The sequence below is a fragment of the Bacillus rossius genome, chromosome 18 (genome assembly GCF_032445375.1).
Source record: "Bacillus rossius redtenbacheri isolate Brsri chromosome 18, Brsri_v3, whole genome shotgun sequence".
Classification (NCBI taxonomy): Eukaryota; Metazoa; Arthropoda; class Insecta; order Phasmatodea; family Bacillidae; genus Bacillus; species Bacillus rossius.
The window spans coordinates 6,199,904-6,215,464 of NC_086345.1; the positions used below are offsets into that span (position 1 = coordinate 6,199,904).

At 42.3% G+C, this 15,561-nt stretch overlaps 1 protein-coding gene across 1 annotated transcript in view; it reads right to left on the reverse strand.

Moving 5' to 3' along the window:
* The window catches only part of LOC134541039 (mucin-4-like), a 68,902-nt gene extending 55,667 nt beyond the window's left edge, over nucleotides 1-13,235 (reverse strand). Inside the window, exon 1 of the mRNA XM_063384177.1 lies at nucleotides 12,990-13,235. The gene's annotated coding sequence lies outside the window, so the exon portion shown is untranslated. The remainder of the gene's footprint in view (nucleotides 1-12,989) is intronic.
* Between the last annotated feature and the right edge of the window lie 2,326 nt (nucleotides 13,236-15,561).

Genomic DNA, 15,561 nt, shown 5'->3' on the forward strand with positions numbered 1-15,561 from the left:
TTGAAGCTTGCCCTTAAGCAACATGAGAGTTCTAGCACAAGCCCGCTTGTGAACTCTTTGCTTAAGCAACATGAGAGTTCTAGCACAAGCAGGCTTGTGAACTCTTTGCTTAAGCAGGATTAAGTTTGGAATTTTTTTAAAAATTGATAATTTATGATGTTTATAAACGACATCATCCCTGATGGTTTTCTCTGAGTGCTTCTATTTTTTCATGTGAAATTTCGATGGATTTCTTCATTTGCTTCAACTTTACTGTGTCAGAATTTTTTTTCGTGTGCTTCTGCTTTTTACCTGACAATAATTTGATGGTTTTCTCTTGAGTCCTATCGAATCCTTACTTCTCTTGTGAACACCAAGTATACATCCTCCATAATGTTCACTCTTGAACTGACGAATGTAACCTTATTTTAGAAATAAAATTGATTCTCACATAGCATTTTTCAGTGAATTCTGGGGTAATAATCCACCATAACCAGATTATTTCTACATGTGACTGGTTAAGTGCTGGGAATTATGGTTAGGTCAAACAAATGAAAATAATGATGACACTCGATTAAAATTCGCTAATTTGTTACATGTAAGAAATGGTAGCATGTTACGAGGACAACATAAATTTCATTTTCTTGCTCTTGAGACATATCGAATCCTTACTTCTCTTGCGAACACCAAGTATACATCCTGCATGCTACATAATAACATAGCTTTATAAACAGTATGAATACACCCATCATACTCTAAAATGAAGTGGTGTGAAGATCGGAATACATATGCTACAGGGTTAAATTTCTATCCCACCCACCCCTCACAGACTTGATACGACCTGTGCTCGAGTCATGCTGGGTTTTTCCGAAGACAATGGTACTCCCCCACATTCCTACCCTTCCACGTACTACGTTCCTATTGGTGGATACAACAGAAATACTCTGTTCCTATTGGCTACACTGAAAAAGGAGTTCCGAGGCTACAAAAGGTCGGGATTAGCTGTCGGAGCTTCAGTGTGCTCTTAGAGTTTGAGTGAGTTAGTTCGTGAGTGAGTTTCGCTGCTACCACGATTCCTACCACCAACGCTACATCATCTTCTGCAGCTCCACTTCATCGTTTTCTGAGGTATGCTATATGTTTCGTTAATATTTTTATGTTTCTCAGCTTTTTCGTAGGTTATCAGATAGCTAGTTTTTTTTTCTTTGTACACATATGTGTGGATAACCAGGAATTGTTCAGCTTAAACATTTAACAGTACTTTAAATATTATAGCATTTTTAGGTTGTGCATTAGAGTAGTTTTGAGGTTATGTAATCAATAATTTATAGTTAACATTGAATATTTTTTCAGCTTTAACTTGTATCGGTAGGCCTACTTTAAATATTCTACCATTTTTTAGGACTGTACATGAAGAAACAGCTTTGAGGGTATGTGTGTAACTATTTTTATTTTGTAACATTGCTAACAGTTTCGGTTAGTAAGCTGTGAGGGCTAGAGTTTTGATGTTATGTTTATAATTCTTTTATTTAGTTACATTGCTAGCAGTTTAGGTTAGTAAGCTTGAGGGCTAGAGTTTTGAGGTTATTTTTGCAACTTTTATATTTAGTAACATTGCTAAGAGTTTAGGTTAGTAAGCTTGAGGGCTAGAGTTTTGAGGTTATGTTTGTTTTCGTGTAATGGCTAGCTACATTGTATTCTTAATTCTTCTGTTATAGTTCTCCGTACATCGAGCTGCCTTCACGTGTTCTGTACGTTGAGACCGGACTACCAATTGTTGTGATGGCATCTACCGTGCAGAAATGCCGTTTCTGTCCTGCCGTGTTTTCGCTGGCCCACAACCGCTACCGTCACGAACGTCAGTGTGCTGACAACATGCAGCGTGACTTCCAGCAGTGTCATCTGTGTGGCAAGATGGTCGCACGCAGCGACAAGATGCAGCAGCACCTTGTATCATGCACTGGAGCTGTCGCCACGACATCAGGCACCCGGTGTAGCTTCTGCTACAAGACCTTCACCTATGCTAATGATGCCAGACGTCATGAGAAGTCTGCTTGTGGTCTCAACCCTAACCGCATAGCACATACCTGTGACAACTGTGCCAAGGAGTTCGTCAGGGCTGACAAATTGAAAGCCCACATCAAGGTGTGCAAGGGGCCTGCTCCGCCTCCGACAAAGAAGCAGAGGATGGCAGCAGTTAAGCCTGCAGTACTGCCTAAACCATCGACCAGCCGAACAAAGGTGGTGACCGGCGCGGGTTTGGTCAATACCCATGGCTTCATCACCGCTGAAGTAGGATTCAAGGGTAATTTGAAGACTTACATTGCTGTTAATACGTCAAGTACTGCCAAGGACATTTGTACGTACATGGACTCCATCAAGAACAAAATAATAAACCAACTTGTGGAGGAGATTGAAGAGAACGGACCTCTCAAATTCAATATCGTACTCGAGTGCGACTACGAAAAACCAGTAGATGCCAGTGAAGACAAGAGGGCCTTCAAAACCATGAATGTTCCCTTCTACACAGTTCATGAGGTGGAGGAGGCAGTTACTGTGTCCATCTCTAAGATCTGCAAGGAGGAGGAAGACTACTTGGGAAAGGGGTCCGGATGGACTTTGTCGGCCGTTAAGCGACTTCAACTACGAATAAACAAGCTCGATCCACTCCGTGCAAGCTCCTACATCGAATTACCTACATGCATCAAAGACAAATACGCAGTGATAAATCCGCAGAATCTTGAAGACCACATGTGCTTTAAGTGGGCGATCCTGGTCAAGTATGTGGAAGGTGAGCATCCTGAACGTGTGAACCAGCGTTACCATGACTTGGAAGAGAAATTCAACTTCAACAACATCGAGTTTCCTACTACAATCCGGCAAATACCTCTGTTCGAAAAACAGAACCCTGGAGTCTCAATCAACCTCTACAGTATCGATGAAAACCAGAACATTGTACCTGCACGAGTCGCTCCTGAAGAAAAAGAACATCATTTCGATCTTCTGCTCTTGGTTAATGACAATTCGTCCCATTTCACCTACATCACTAATTTTTCTGCCCTGGTTCGGTCCCAAATCACTTCACATCATGATGCTATTCATGTCTGTAAAAGATGCTTCAAGCATTATGATGATCGGGAAAGGGTTAGTGGGCTCACTGGTCTTCAGTGTTTGGCAAAACACAGTGAGTTCTGCAAACAGCATGCTGCTGTTAGGATGGAAATGCCATCGCTCGATCAAAATGGCTTGCCTCCTGTTCTGAAGTTCAAAAACTTCCATCATGCTGATAAGATGCCCATCGTGGTATATTGCGACTTTGAAGCTATTCTGGAGAAAATCCATACGTGTCACCCGAATCCTGATGAGTCATGTACGCTGCAGTACTAAAAGCATAAGGCATACAGCTACTGCATTTACGTGAAAGCAGATAATACAGTCATTCCTGCACACCTCACTTCTTCACTTCCTTCACAGCCTGAAGTATACAGGGGGTGTGATGCAGAAGATAAATTCATTTCTCGCATTGTCGAAATCGGTCAGGATGTCGAGAAAATCTTTTCTACGTCTGTTCCTATGACTCCGCTCACACATGCACAGAACACTGCTTTTCTGCAAGCAAGGTGTTGTTGCTACTGTGGGGGAAAGTTGTGAGGGGCTGTAAAGAAAGTTCGTGACCACAATCACTTCACCGGCGAATTTATTGGGTCTGCATGTAATGACTGCAACCTTCTCAGGCGCAGACCAAAAAAGTTGATTGTGTTCTTCCACAACCTGGCATACGACCAGAACTTCATTATCAGGAAGTTGGGGTATGATAGTAAAGACATCTTCATCATTCCGAATTCAGAGGAGAAGCTGATAACTTTTTCCAAAAAGTTACATGATAAGTTCAGCATTCAGTTTGTCGATACGTTCCGTTTTATGAGTCGGGGTCTTGCTTCGCTCGCCGAGTTCTTGCCTGCAGACAAGTTTATAAGTACTGCTGAGTTTTTCGCTCCTGATGAGTTGGAGTTGGTTACCCGCAAGGGAGTCTTCCCCTACGACTTCGTTGATTCTTTTGCTCGACTAGACGATACTAGTCTTCCATCCATCGATGAGTTCTTTAATATTCTGACTGATTCTGGTATTTCCGAGGCGGATTATGCTCACGCACAAAATGTCTGGGACAAGTTTCAGTGTGCTACCTTAGGGGAGTACGCTGACTTGTACCTGAAGACGGATGTTCTGATTTTGGCGGACGTATTCGAGAATTTCCGCAGTCTTTGCTTGGAAACATATAGTTTAGATCCGTCTCACTACATTTCTTGTCCTGGGTTCGCTTTCGACGCGATGCTTCGAACCACAGGTGTACAGCTAGAGCTACTCACAGATTATGACATGTATATGTTTGTGGAGGCTGGTATTCGTGGTGGTGTAGCGCAAAGCATTAAACATCATTGCATAGCCAATAACGCATACGTACCAGAAACACATGATGCTTCCAAGCCATCCACATTCCTGGAGTACATTGATGCAAACAACTTGTACGGGTGGGCGATGTCTCTGCCGCTCCCCATTCGTCATTTCCAATGGACAGACACATCAATTGATGTCATGTCTATTCCGGAAAATTCACCCACAGGCTACATTATCGAGTGTGATGTGGAGTACCCTCTCGAACTCCACGAAAGTCACAAAGACCTGCCATTTCTTCCCGTAAATCAGTGTCCGCCCGGCTCAAAGCAATCAAAGCTGATGACAACGCTGGAAAATAAAGAGCACTACATCGTTCACTACAAAAACCTACAGCAAGCAGTATCGCATGGTCTAAAAATCATAAGTATACATAAAGTTCTTCAGTTTGAGCAGTCGGCATGGTTGGAGCCCTATATTCGGCTGAACACCAACAAGCGCAAAGCAGCAGCCAACGAGTTCGAGAAGGAGTTCTTCAAGCTCGCTGTGAACTCGACATTTGGCAAACTGATGGAAAACAAGAGGCGGAGGCTCAAAATGGAGTTGGTGTGTTCTGAGAAGAGATTTAAGAAGTTGGTGTGCCGTCCGTCCTTCAAGGACCGCACGATGTATGAGCCAAACTTGAGTCTTGTCCACCTGAACCATGAGACCATCGTTTTCGACAAGCCGATCTATGCCGGACTCGCAGTACTTGATCTATCAAAAACACTCATGTACGACTTCCACTATAATAATATGAAACCGAAATACCAGGAAAATATTCATCTGGCATATATGGATACAGACAGCTTTGTGTATGAGATTCAGACACAGGACTTCTACCATGATCTAAGAGCCGACCCTAAGTTCATGTCTGAATTCGACACCAGCTGCTACCCTCCTGACCACCCATGCTTCTCCCCCATCAACAAGAAAGTTGTTGGCAAATTCAAAGATGAATGTGGGGGAGAAGTAATGAGCGAGTTTGTCAGTCTGCGGGCCAAACTCTATGCATACAGGTGCGGTGGCAAGGTCGAGAAGAAGGCTAAGGGCATCCAGCGTTGTGTGGTCAAAAACCACATCACATTCGGTGATTACCTGGATGCCCTGCGAGACCATCGCACAAGGAGGGTAGGTGTTAGAGCCATACGGTCGAGAAAGCATGTACTGTATAGCGAATACAGCAATAAGCTAGCCATAACATGGGAGGATGACAAACGTTTAATCTGTGAAGACGGCATCCGCACGGTCCCCCACGGCTATATCGGAGGCGACGAATAATTTTTTTTCTGTAAATAGTTTTTTTTTTAAATAGTTTGGTAGTTTGGTTTCTGTTTCTATTCGTTGTATAGTTTCCATTTTTTGTTTTATAGTTTTCATTTTGTTGTAAAGTTTCAATTTTTTGGTGTATAGTTTATTTTTGTTGTATAGTTTCTGTTTCAGTTTATGTTCTGATACTTATAAATGTCTTAGAGAATGGTAAAATGTAATTATAAGCAGACAATAAAAATATCTGCTTCCATGCAGCTTTTTAAATACGAGTATGCAAACATGAGAAGAGAATATTACTTGTGAGTTAGGTCTCTGAAAAAATTTCTGGTCCGCTAAGATGTAGTAATAAAGGTTTTTTTTTAATTATCATTACTTTAACTATCGCATCCACAACGATGGTATTGATAACATATATTTTAGTTAAAACCTATAAGAAAACATGGTGGTTACAACAGCAAAATGACTGTGGATTTTGTGGATTTTTGACTATAAGGGTCATAATAATGCTGGTACGGGATAGGAACTCGACCTTACATACACTAGCGTACTTTAAAAACCTACACTTGATGATACCATCAGCTGAAATCAAGATGGTGGTCTCCACTAAATAAGATGGCTGCCTCTGGCAGACGATGGTATATATATATTTTTTTTTTATAATAAATTATTTTAAAGAATGCAGTGTAACGAAAAATTGTAACAGTGATGAGTGGGATGTTTGATGACGATGTCATTGTAACAGAGGAGCGGGATGCTAGATGGTTTATTCGTAATGTAGAGGAGTGGGGTGTTCGATGCGTAGGTTTTTTTCTAGAAAACCAAATGGTGGATGTATTAGCATAGATTGGCATACGGATTAGCATAGATTGGCATGGATTAGCATAGATTGGCATAGATTAGCATGGATTAGCATGGATTAGCATAGATTAGCATACGGATTAGATGACGTCATCCAAGAGGCTGGCAACATCGAGAGTCGCAAGGCTTAAGGTCAGGGTCGAATTTCAATGTCAGGGCCAAATTTCAAGGTCAAGGTCAAATGTCAAGGTCAATGTTAAAGGTCAAGGTCAAATTTCAAGGTCAAGGTCAAAGGTCAAGGTCAAATTTCAAGGTCAAGGTCAAGTTTCAAGGTCAATGTTAAAGGTCAAGGTCAAATTTCAAGGTCAATGTCAAGGTTCAAGGTCAAGGTCGGATCCTCGATCCTCCGCCTGTGCTTGAACCCCCCATTTCCAACTACTGTAATGGGACATTTTTTCGTGCGTACATGGCTGATGAACATAACGGGACACTTTTTCGTGTGTGCATGGTCGAAGGAAGTGACATAATCCCCGAATCCCCCTCCCCCCTCCCCTGTCCTCATACGAACCAAATACATCTACTGTGGTTAAAGAAAACTTTATATAAACTTTGTTATAAAAACCCTGGAAGCTGCTTTAAATGGGTGAAACATGCAATGGTATACTCAGAGGTGCTCAATACACCTGCCCTCTAGCAACCCACGCAACAAACATTCTCCTGTTTTTCTCTTCCGAGACACCAGAGCGCTCCACCAGTCTCCTCCATAAACCCCATGCCTTGAAGTAGTCTCGTTCGAGATGTGCGAGTAGACTTCGTCTCTGTTTCGGCCACTCCCCAATAGATAACGCTACATTAAATAGTATAATGTTGTAATAATGGTTGGTTAGGTTAAGTTAGCTTCATTTTAAATTTGGTAGGCCTAAATCCTACGCAATCATTCAAATGATTTTACTTCTTTTTAATTTAGCAAACCTAAACAAACAATGATACATTTTACATTATGTTATTACATTGCACGAGTATCAAATAAGTTGGTGTTATTAGATCGTAACGACAGGTAGGAAGGAAGTATTGTAAACAATTTTGTAAATTCTGTGCTCAAAATTTGCATTTGTGTTCTGTTAAGCCACATTGGATATATGTTGTGTGTTGTAATGAAAATTTTGTGGTTTTTCTCCTGTCACAGCAACGTAAATTAGTGCAGAGGTTATCACTGTTAATTTTCTAATGTGAAGACGTACAGCTACGAAAGTATTGATGGTAGACGTTGTAAATGTTACCTTAGTTAGGTGTTTATGATAAGTTCATCAGAACTCTTACTTTAAGCCTATGAGTTAATATTGTTATGAAGGCATATATTGTTAGTGTAATTGTGTTTGTGTTTTCGGTTGTCGTTTATTTGCTTAAATGAGTTAATTAAAATTATATTAAATAACCAAAATGAAATAGTGAGTATTCTTGTGGTTGTTACAGTGGAAATAAAAATGTCAAAGGTAAACCGCTAAATTAATGGCCATTTATTAGTATCAACCGAGTGTGATCCTTCTCAGGGTCTTACCTAGGTGTGAGGACTCTGATACATGATACCGATTTGGGATTTCCAATACGAGAGAGAATGTTAACACACGCCACAGTGGGTTTTAAAACGTTCCCAAAGTACACTTAAAATATAATATTGTGTAATTTTACACATAATGAAAGTGACCAGTGTCTCCAGTGACCACAGTGTTAAGTGAATTTTTATACCTAACATGTTTGTAATATTTTAAAATGTGTTTAAGTACAACATACTATCAAAAGAGTAAAATGACAGATACTATGATTCGTTAAATCTACCATAGCTATTGGCGTATTTTTACTCCGCAATATGCATGTGAAAATATACCGCTAATGTAAGTCAGTATTATGAAAATTATTCATTAAATTTACATTTAAATATAAATGTGTAAAATTGTTTTTATATATTTTTTGTAGCATAATACATGCTGTGAAGCTATATTTTATTACCTTTTAACGAATGAACGACCGCTTGTATTGAACTGAGCAGGTGGTGGGCTATTGAACACCCAGGCATTACGTTGGTAGGTTTACGTCTAATCTCTTGATCATCGATAATCAGCGCAATGGTGGTAACAGCAGCAGCATGTCAATGTTCTCAACTAGTGATTCACAACAAGTAAACATGCGTAAATTTAATGAGATATTTCTACTTTGCAGATAACTTGACTTATTAAATTTATTCTGACGAATATTGTGAAGTTTTTCAATGATGTTAATGTGTTACAAATAACTACAGTCTAGAACTAAAAAAATACATTTATATTAATTAATTTAACATTTATGGTATGTATATGTTACATATAATTTCAAATGTGCAATATAAAACGTTAGTTATTGTATTTTAAGATGCCACATTCTTCAGTTTTAAACAATCCCTGAAGTAAAATTTGGTTTTCTTGGAGAGAAAAAAAATCTTGCAAAATGTTACAGCTTATACTTGTTCCTCAAAAATACGTGACGAAAATGTGAAATTACTGAACACGTGTGCATGTTGTCTTCAGGCGCGCCGCGTGGGGGGGGGGGGGGGGGGGAAGCATGACACCCGAGCCATCTGTGTCCAGCTGCGAGCTGGAAGTCCCGGTTCAATAGAGGCGAAGACGTGCTCGGCGGAAGCTTGCAGGTCGACCTTGCAGTCCTCGCCGGTGCAAGGTCACGCGGGCCTCCTCACTGAGAACTACTGAACTTGTTCCCTAACGGGTTTTCTCCCAGGAAAAATCTTCAGACTAAGCGGGATGCCTACTTTAAGGCGTTTGTCGTTGGGTATTTAGCGCGGTATTCCAAGAAGTTCGGGTAACGTAGTAAATAAGCACTGTCTTGTTGGGCCTCGCGGGCCGTATTCCAGAACGTGTCCAAACCGTATCCCAGTGTGTCCGAAGTACACAGGTTGGGACAAAAAGTTCAAATTGACGAATGTCTTCGGACCAGGTAGGTTCGGACCTTCGCCGACTTGACGCATGACGTCAGAGGGTCACGTGGACCAATCAGCGACGAGTGTCCTTCGGACACAGTTTAGGACATTGCTATTGTAGACGGGCCATAAGGGAACAAAACGGCAACCGTTTTAATAAAAAAAAAAAGTGCCCTACGCGAGGTTAGAAACTGGTTACAACGAATTCCATCAGACGTTTAGCATCCATCGGTACAATGGTTACGGCAAAAAGTTCCTAGAGATAGCAGCACCATCGCACCAAAATTCAAACCTCCTTTCTAATTTTCTCAAGTTGCGATTGTTTCTTGTTATGATCATTAAAGTGTACAAAATGTATTCCATTATGGTTCCGCTACCATAAAGATTCATTTGGCACACGAATACGTTTGGTACGTTCCCATATGTTCACGAAACTGAATATACACGTTACATCGGCGCCAGACTGGACGAAACCAACGGAAAAGTGAGCTCCGCGCATGCGCGGAATTCGGGCAACAGATATGTCACGGATAGGACACCGAAATCCTTTTCCTGGCCGTGTCCTATCGCGCACTGTGAATGCGGTTAGGATACAGATGTAGCATATTCAACACCTAAACCCTTATTTCGTGTTTGTAATACCGGCCTTAAAGAATTTATTAATTTTAATCTCGTATAACATTATCTGCATCTGAGGGTTTTACCTTCAAACCAAGTTGGTTATTTTTTTATAGATATTACTGTTGATAAATGGATTTGCCTGAAAATTTGTCCTGATGTTTATCTTGCATTTATCGTTGGATGGCAAGGTTCCTCACCAGAAAAAAAACTCTTACAAAAATTATGACAACTATTTTAATAATTGAGAAAATTTGAAAATAGACATAAAATGCAAATGTTCTATCTAAATATATTCACAGGGAACTCCCTTAGTTGAAAGTAATGAAAAAAATAATAATTAAAAACCAGCATGGCTTGCGAGACCTGCAGAGCGAGGGGTGTCGCTGAACTTCCTTCACACTCCTTAGATAACACACACGACACCCTTCAGACGCACATACGTACACCGACTACGACACGAGACTACTCCTTAGACAACACACACGACACCCTTCAGACGCACATACGTACACCGACTACGACACGAGACTACTCCTTAGACAACACACACGACACCCTTCAGACGCACATACGTACACCGACTACGACACGAGACTACTCCTTAGACAACACACACGACACCCTTCAGACGCACATACGTACACCGACTACGACACGAGACTACTCCTTAGACAACACACACGACACCCTTCAGACGCACATACGTACGCCGACTACGACACGAGACTACTCCTTAGATAACACACACGACACCCTTCAGATGCACATACGTACACCGACTACGACACGAGACTACTCCTTAGACAACACACACGACACCCTTCAGACGCACATACGTACACCGACTACGACACGAGACTACTCCTTAGACAACACACACGACACCCTTCAGACGCACATACGTTCACCGACTACGACACGAGACTACTCCTTAGACAACACACACGACACCCTTCAGACGCACATACGTACGCCGACTACGACACGAGACTACTCCTTAGATAACACACACGACACCCTTCAGACGCACATACGTACGCCGACTACGACACGAGACTACTCCTTAGATAACACACACGACACCCTTCAGACGCACATACGTACGCCGACTACGACACGAGACTACTCCTTAGATAACACACACGACACCCTTCAGACGCACATACGTACGCCGACTACGACACGAGACTACTCCTTAGATAACACACACGACACCCTTCAGACGCACATACGTACGCCGACTACGACACGAGACTACTCCTTAGATAACACACACGACACCCTTCAGACGCACATACGTACGCCGACTACGACACGAGACTACTCCTTAGATAACACACACGACACCCTTCAGACGCACATACGTACGCCGACTACGACACGAGACTACTCCTTAGATAACACACACGACACCCTTCAGACGCACATACGTACGCCGACTACGACACGAGACTACTCCTTAGATAACACACACGGCACCCTTCAGACGCACATACGTACACCGACTACGACACGAGACTACTCCTTAGATAACACACACGACACCCTTCAGATGCACATACGTACACCGACTACGACACGAGACTACTCCTTAGACAACACACACGACACCCTTCAGACGCACATACGTACACCGACTACGACACGAGACTACTCCTTAGACAACATACACGACACCCTTCAGACGCACATAAGTACACTTACTACGACACGAGACTACTCCTTAGACAACATACACGACACCCTTCAGACGCACATACGTACACCGACTACGACACGAGACTACTCCTTAGACAACATACACGACACCCTTCAGACGCACATACGTACACCGACTACGACATGAGACTACTCCTTAGATAACATCTATGAATGCCATCTATGAATCTACAAATGAAGTAACGTGATGGGAAGGGCGTGATGATGATAACGTATCGGAACAAATTTATTGTAAACTTTTTTTTAATTTCGAACGGAGGCACTATATAAATATCAATCTCGCATAGAAGAGTATTAGTAATAAACGTTTCCAAAATTGTTTCCTCCCAGGATGATGGATACAATTTCGGTTTTTCTCGATACAAGAACAATTCTACTTTACATTTTGGACTATATTGTACGTGCTAATTTCATTTTCAGTTTTTATAGAAGCAATCAGGTGGTAAAAGATTACCTTAAAGAAACACCACCTTTAACAAACTATAATATTAAAAAATTATTATTATTTGGTAGTATTTATTATTTAATTTATACAATTTATTCCGTCATAAACTTTCAATTTATTATTAAATAATAACTATAAATGCTCACTAAAAATCTACAAAACAACTATCTGGTTATAGTACCGCCAACAGGGACGACTGAACGTTTTCATGAGTGTGGGGGGGGGGGGGGGGTGGGGGGGCGGCGAAAAGATGTATCACACTTACCTCAGTCCTAGCCCTCCCCCGGAAAAATTTGGAATTTTAGATGCCAAATTATGCTATTCAATGAGTTTCCGAACCAAAATATTAAATATACCATTCCAAGAATTTGATGACGTAGTATGTATTAAATATGGATTAAAATATCGTGGGTAGTGGATGACAAATAACCTAACCCATGTGATCTACCCCTTAGCTTCGGTCTTGGAATTTAATGTCAATAGATATGATTTTCTAATCAATGTGATCACCAACACAACGTTTGTAACTACTGGTTGAGAAAAATACTACTACGACCAAACATTTATTCCGGGAAAAGGAGGGGGGGCGAAATGCTACTCTCGCCCCCCCCCCCCATGCATAACAGCACGGGGGCGACTCGCCCCTGCTGCCCCCCCCCCCCCTGTTCCGACGTCCCTGGCCACCAATCATTTTTGACGAATTTGAACACTCCTTGGGTAGACATCGGGATGTTTGAGCTCACCCTCGCTACTTACCTGTGTCGTACCTGGAGCCTCGTGGCACGTGCTTCGTGCCTCGTGCCTCGTGCCTCGTGCCTCGTGCCTCGCTGCTCGGGGGCCGACACCTCACTGCTGCTTGAGGCTGGTCCCGCCGGGTCGCTGTGCTCGCCCCGGCCAGTCACGTGACCAGCCAGCTGGGCCGCCCCTCCCCTGCAGCCCCGCTCACCGCTGGCGTGGCTCTTCCCTCCTCCAGCTCGCCCTGGCTGGCTCACCTACAAGAGTCCAGCGGCAGCACCGCCACTTCCTGCAACTGGCTGCAGATGCCGCACCGCTCACGCTCGTTCCGGGGCCGGCGGCGCGATCCCGCAACGGGAAGCCTTCTTTTCACTGACGAGGGAGCGAAACGTCCGATCGCGCATCTTCGGTTTTTTTTTACCAAGCAACGGTATTTATTTGTACGCCGCCATATTTTTCGTTTGCCGTGTGTCCGTGAATGTTTAGTTTGGACAACTCATGATAACTAATGGTCAATTAGGTTAGGTTAGCTACATTATAAATACTTTAAAACATTATGGCCGGTTGATTTGGTTAGGATAGCTACACTAAAGATACTGTGAAATCATTGTATGGTTGCTTAGCAAATAACTTTTTAATATGTAGCTATCCAGCGCTAAGAAACCGTTTACATGATTTCCAAGTATCTTTAATGTAGCTATCCTAACCAAATCAACCGGCCATAATGTTTTAAAGTATTTATAATGTAGCTAACCTAACCTAATTGACCATTAGTTATCATGAGTTGTCCAAACTAAACATTCACGGACACACGGCAAACGAAAAATATGGCGGCGTACAAATAAATACCGTTGCTTGGTTTATGGTCTTTCCTTTTATCAAAACCGCCATATTTGTTTACAATGAACAAAAAAAAAAAAACCGAAGATGCGCGATCGGACGTTTTGCTCTCTCGTCAGTGAAAAGAAGGCTTCCCGTTGCGGGATCGCGCCTCCGGCCCCGGAACGAGCGTGAGCGGTGCGGCATTTGCAGCCAGTTGCAGTAAGTAGCGGTGCTGCCGCTAGACTCTTGTGGTTCACTTTACTGTTTACTGCCATTCCCGGCGGCGCCAATCTGGCGGATTCCCCTGAGCCAAGCGCGGAGACCAATTTTATTGATCAGTGTGTATTCATGTTTACTTAAATATTTAATTTCATATGTTAAACTTTTATCTCATCAAAAGTTTCATGGAGCTACTAAGGTTCTGTATTTGAAACCTGTAATTTGTAAATGATATTCCAAGGCCAATATCTGACCACTTTCATTTTTTTGCAACTACGACCTTTCTTCGTACGATAGCCCCTCCCGAAAAGTCATCCCGAAGCCGCCATTGCATTGAGCAGGGTGTCTGCGCGGGCAGAGAGTTCTGTACACAAGTCATCTCTGGATACTGTGCTTGTATGTTGTCAACTGCCCATTGTCTGGCCTACGTGCATGGAATAAGCAGAAAACTTTAAAATATACAGTTTTCCATAATGCATAGTTTTGACATAAAATCCGTTTTACAGTCACACTTTTGTAAGTGCAGGCTGGCCCCCTCAGTGAGGGGGTTTTTAATTGGGGAGGAGGAGTTGCGGCCCCCCTCCCCCCCACATGGCTATTAATATTACCTTTATTTTAGGTATTTTCTTAAATACCTACCTCAACACCGCTGTCTTGCATTTGATGTTTGGCTATATGAAGGCCGCACACGTTATCACAAGTATGATGACTTGCACGATCTTTTCCCGCCATCAAAATCATCATCATCATCAGTTGCTTTCAGCCTGCGGCCGTGTCAGATAATTAATGCCTCCATCTTCCACTCTCTCATTCATTCCTCCTCCTTCACATTATTCCATTCTTCTCTCATCTCTCCTGTGCTCCTTTAACTATTAGCTCTTCCCTTCCTTGGGGTCTTTTTCCCTGAGGACTTTTAACTCCGTCATTTTCCCAGGCAGCCTCTCTTTTCCCATTCTCTGGACATGGGCATGACAAGTAACGAAAATGAAATTTTATGAATAAAAGTGTCATAAAATTGAAGTAAATAGTTTCATTTTACAGTGCTCTTATTTATTAAACAGACGCTGTTGCGATCCCGTCAAAGAAATATTCATGATTCGCACAGGCAAGTGGGCCTTTTGTGACGCCACAATAACGGCCTGAAGCTTCCATCGTCAAGTGATCTGCTCGCGGCGATCGGAGACTGAACAGAAGGCCTTGTAATAAATAAAAAAAGAATGGGGCGTGGCTGTGTCATGGACACGGCCTTGTGATGTACGTGAACACGTGTACGTAACAGGTAATATTTTCTACACAAAAATATAAAATACGCTTATTTTTTTATTATTTAAACACCATATATATGCACTGTAACTATTTTACACCAATGTTTTATACATGCAATCGATAGATTTTGACGAGAGCTGATGATTGACACCCAAACGAACGTCGTAGCTTCACCGAGTCAAAAGTTAGTACTAAATGGAAATCTCGAAACGCAGCAAAATGACCTCAAAATGGCGGCGCTTCCCCCTCCACCGCGAGCGATGCGTCACAGACCTCACTTATCGTT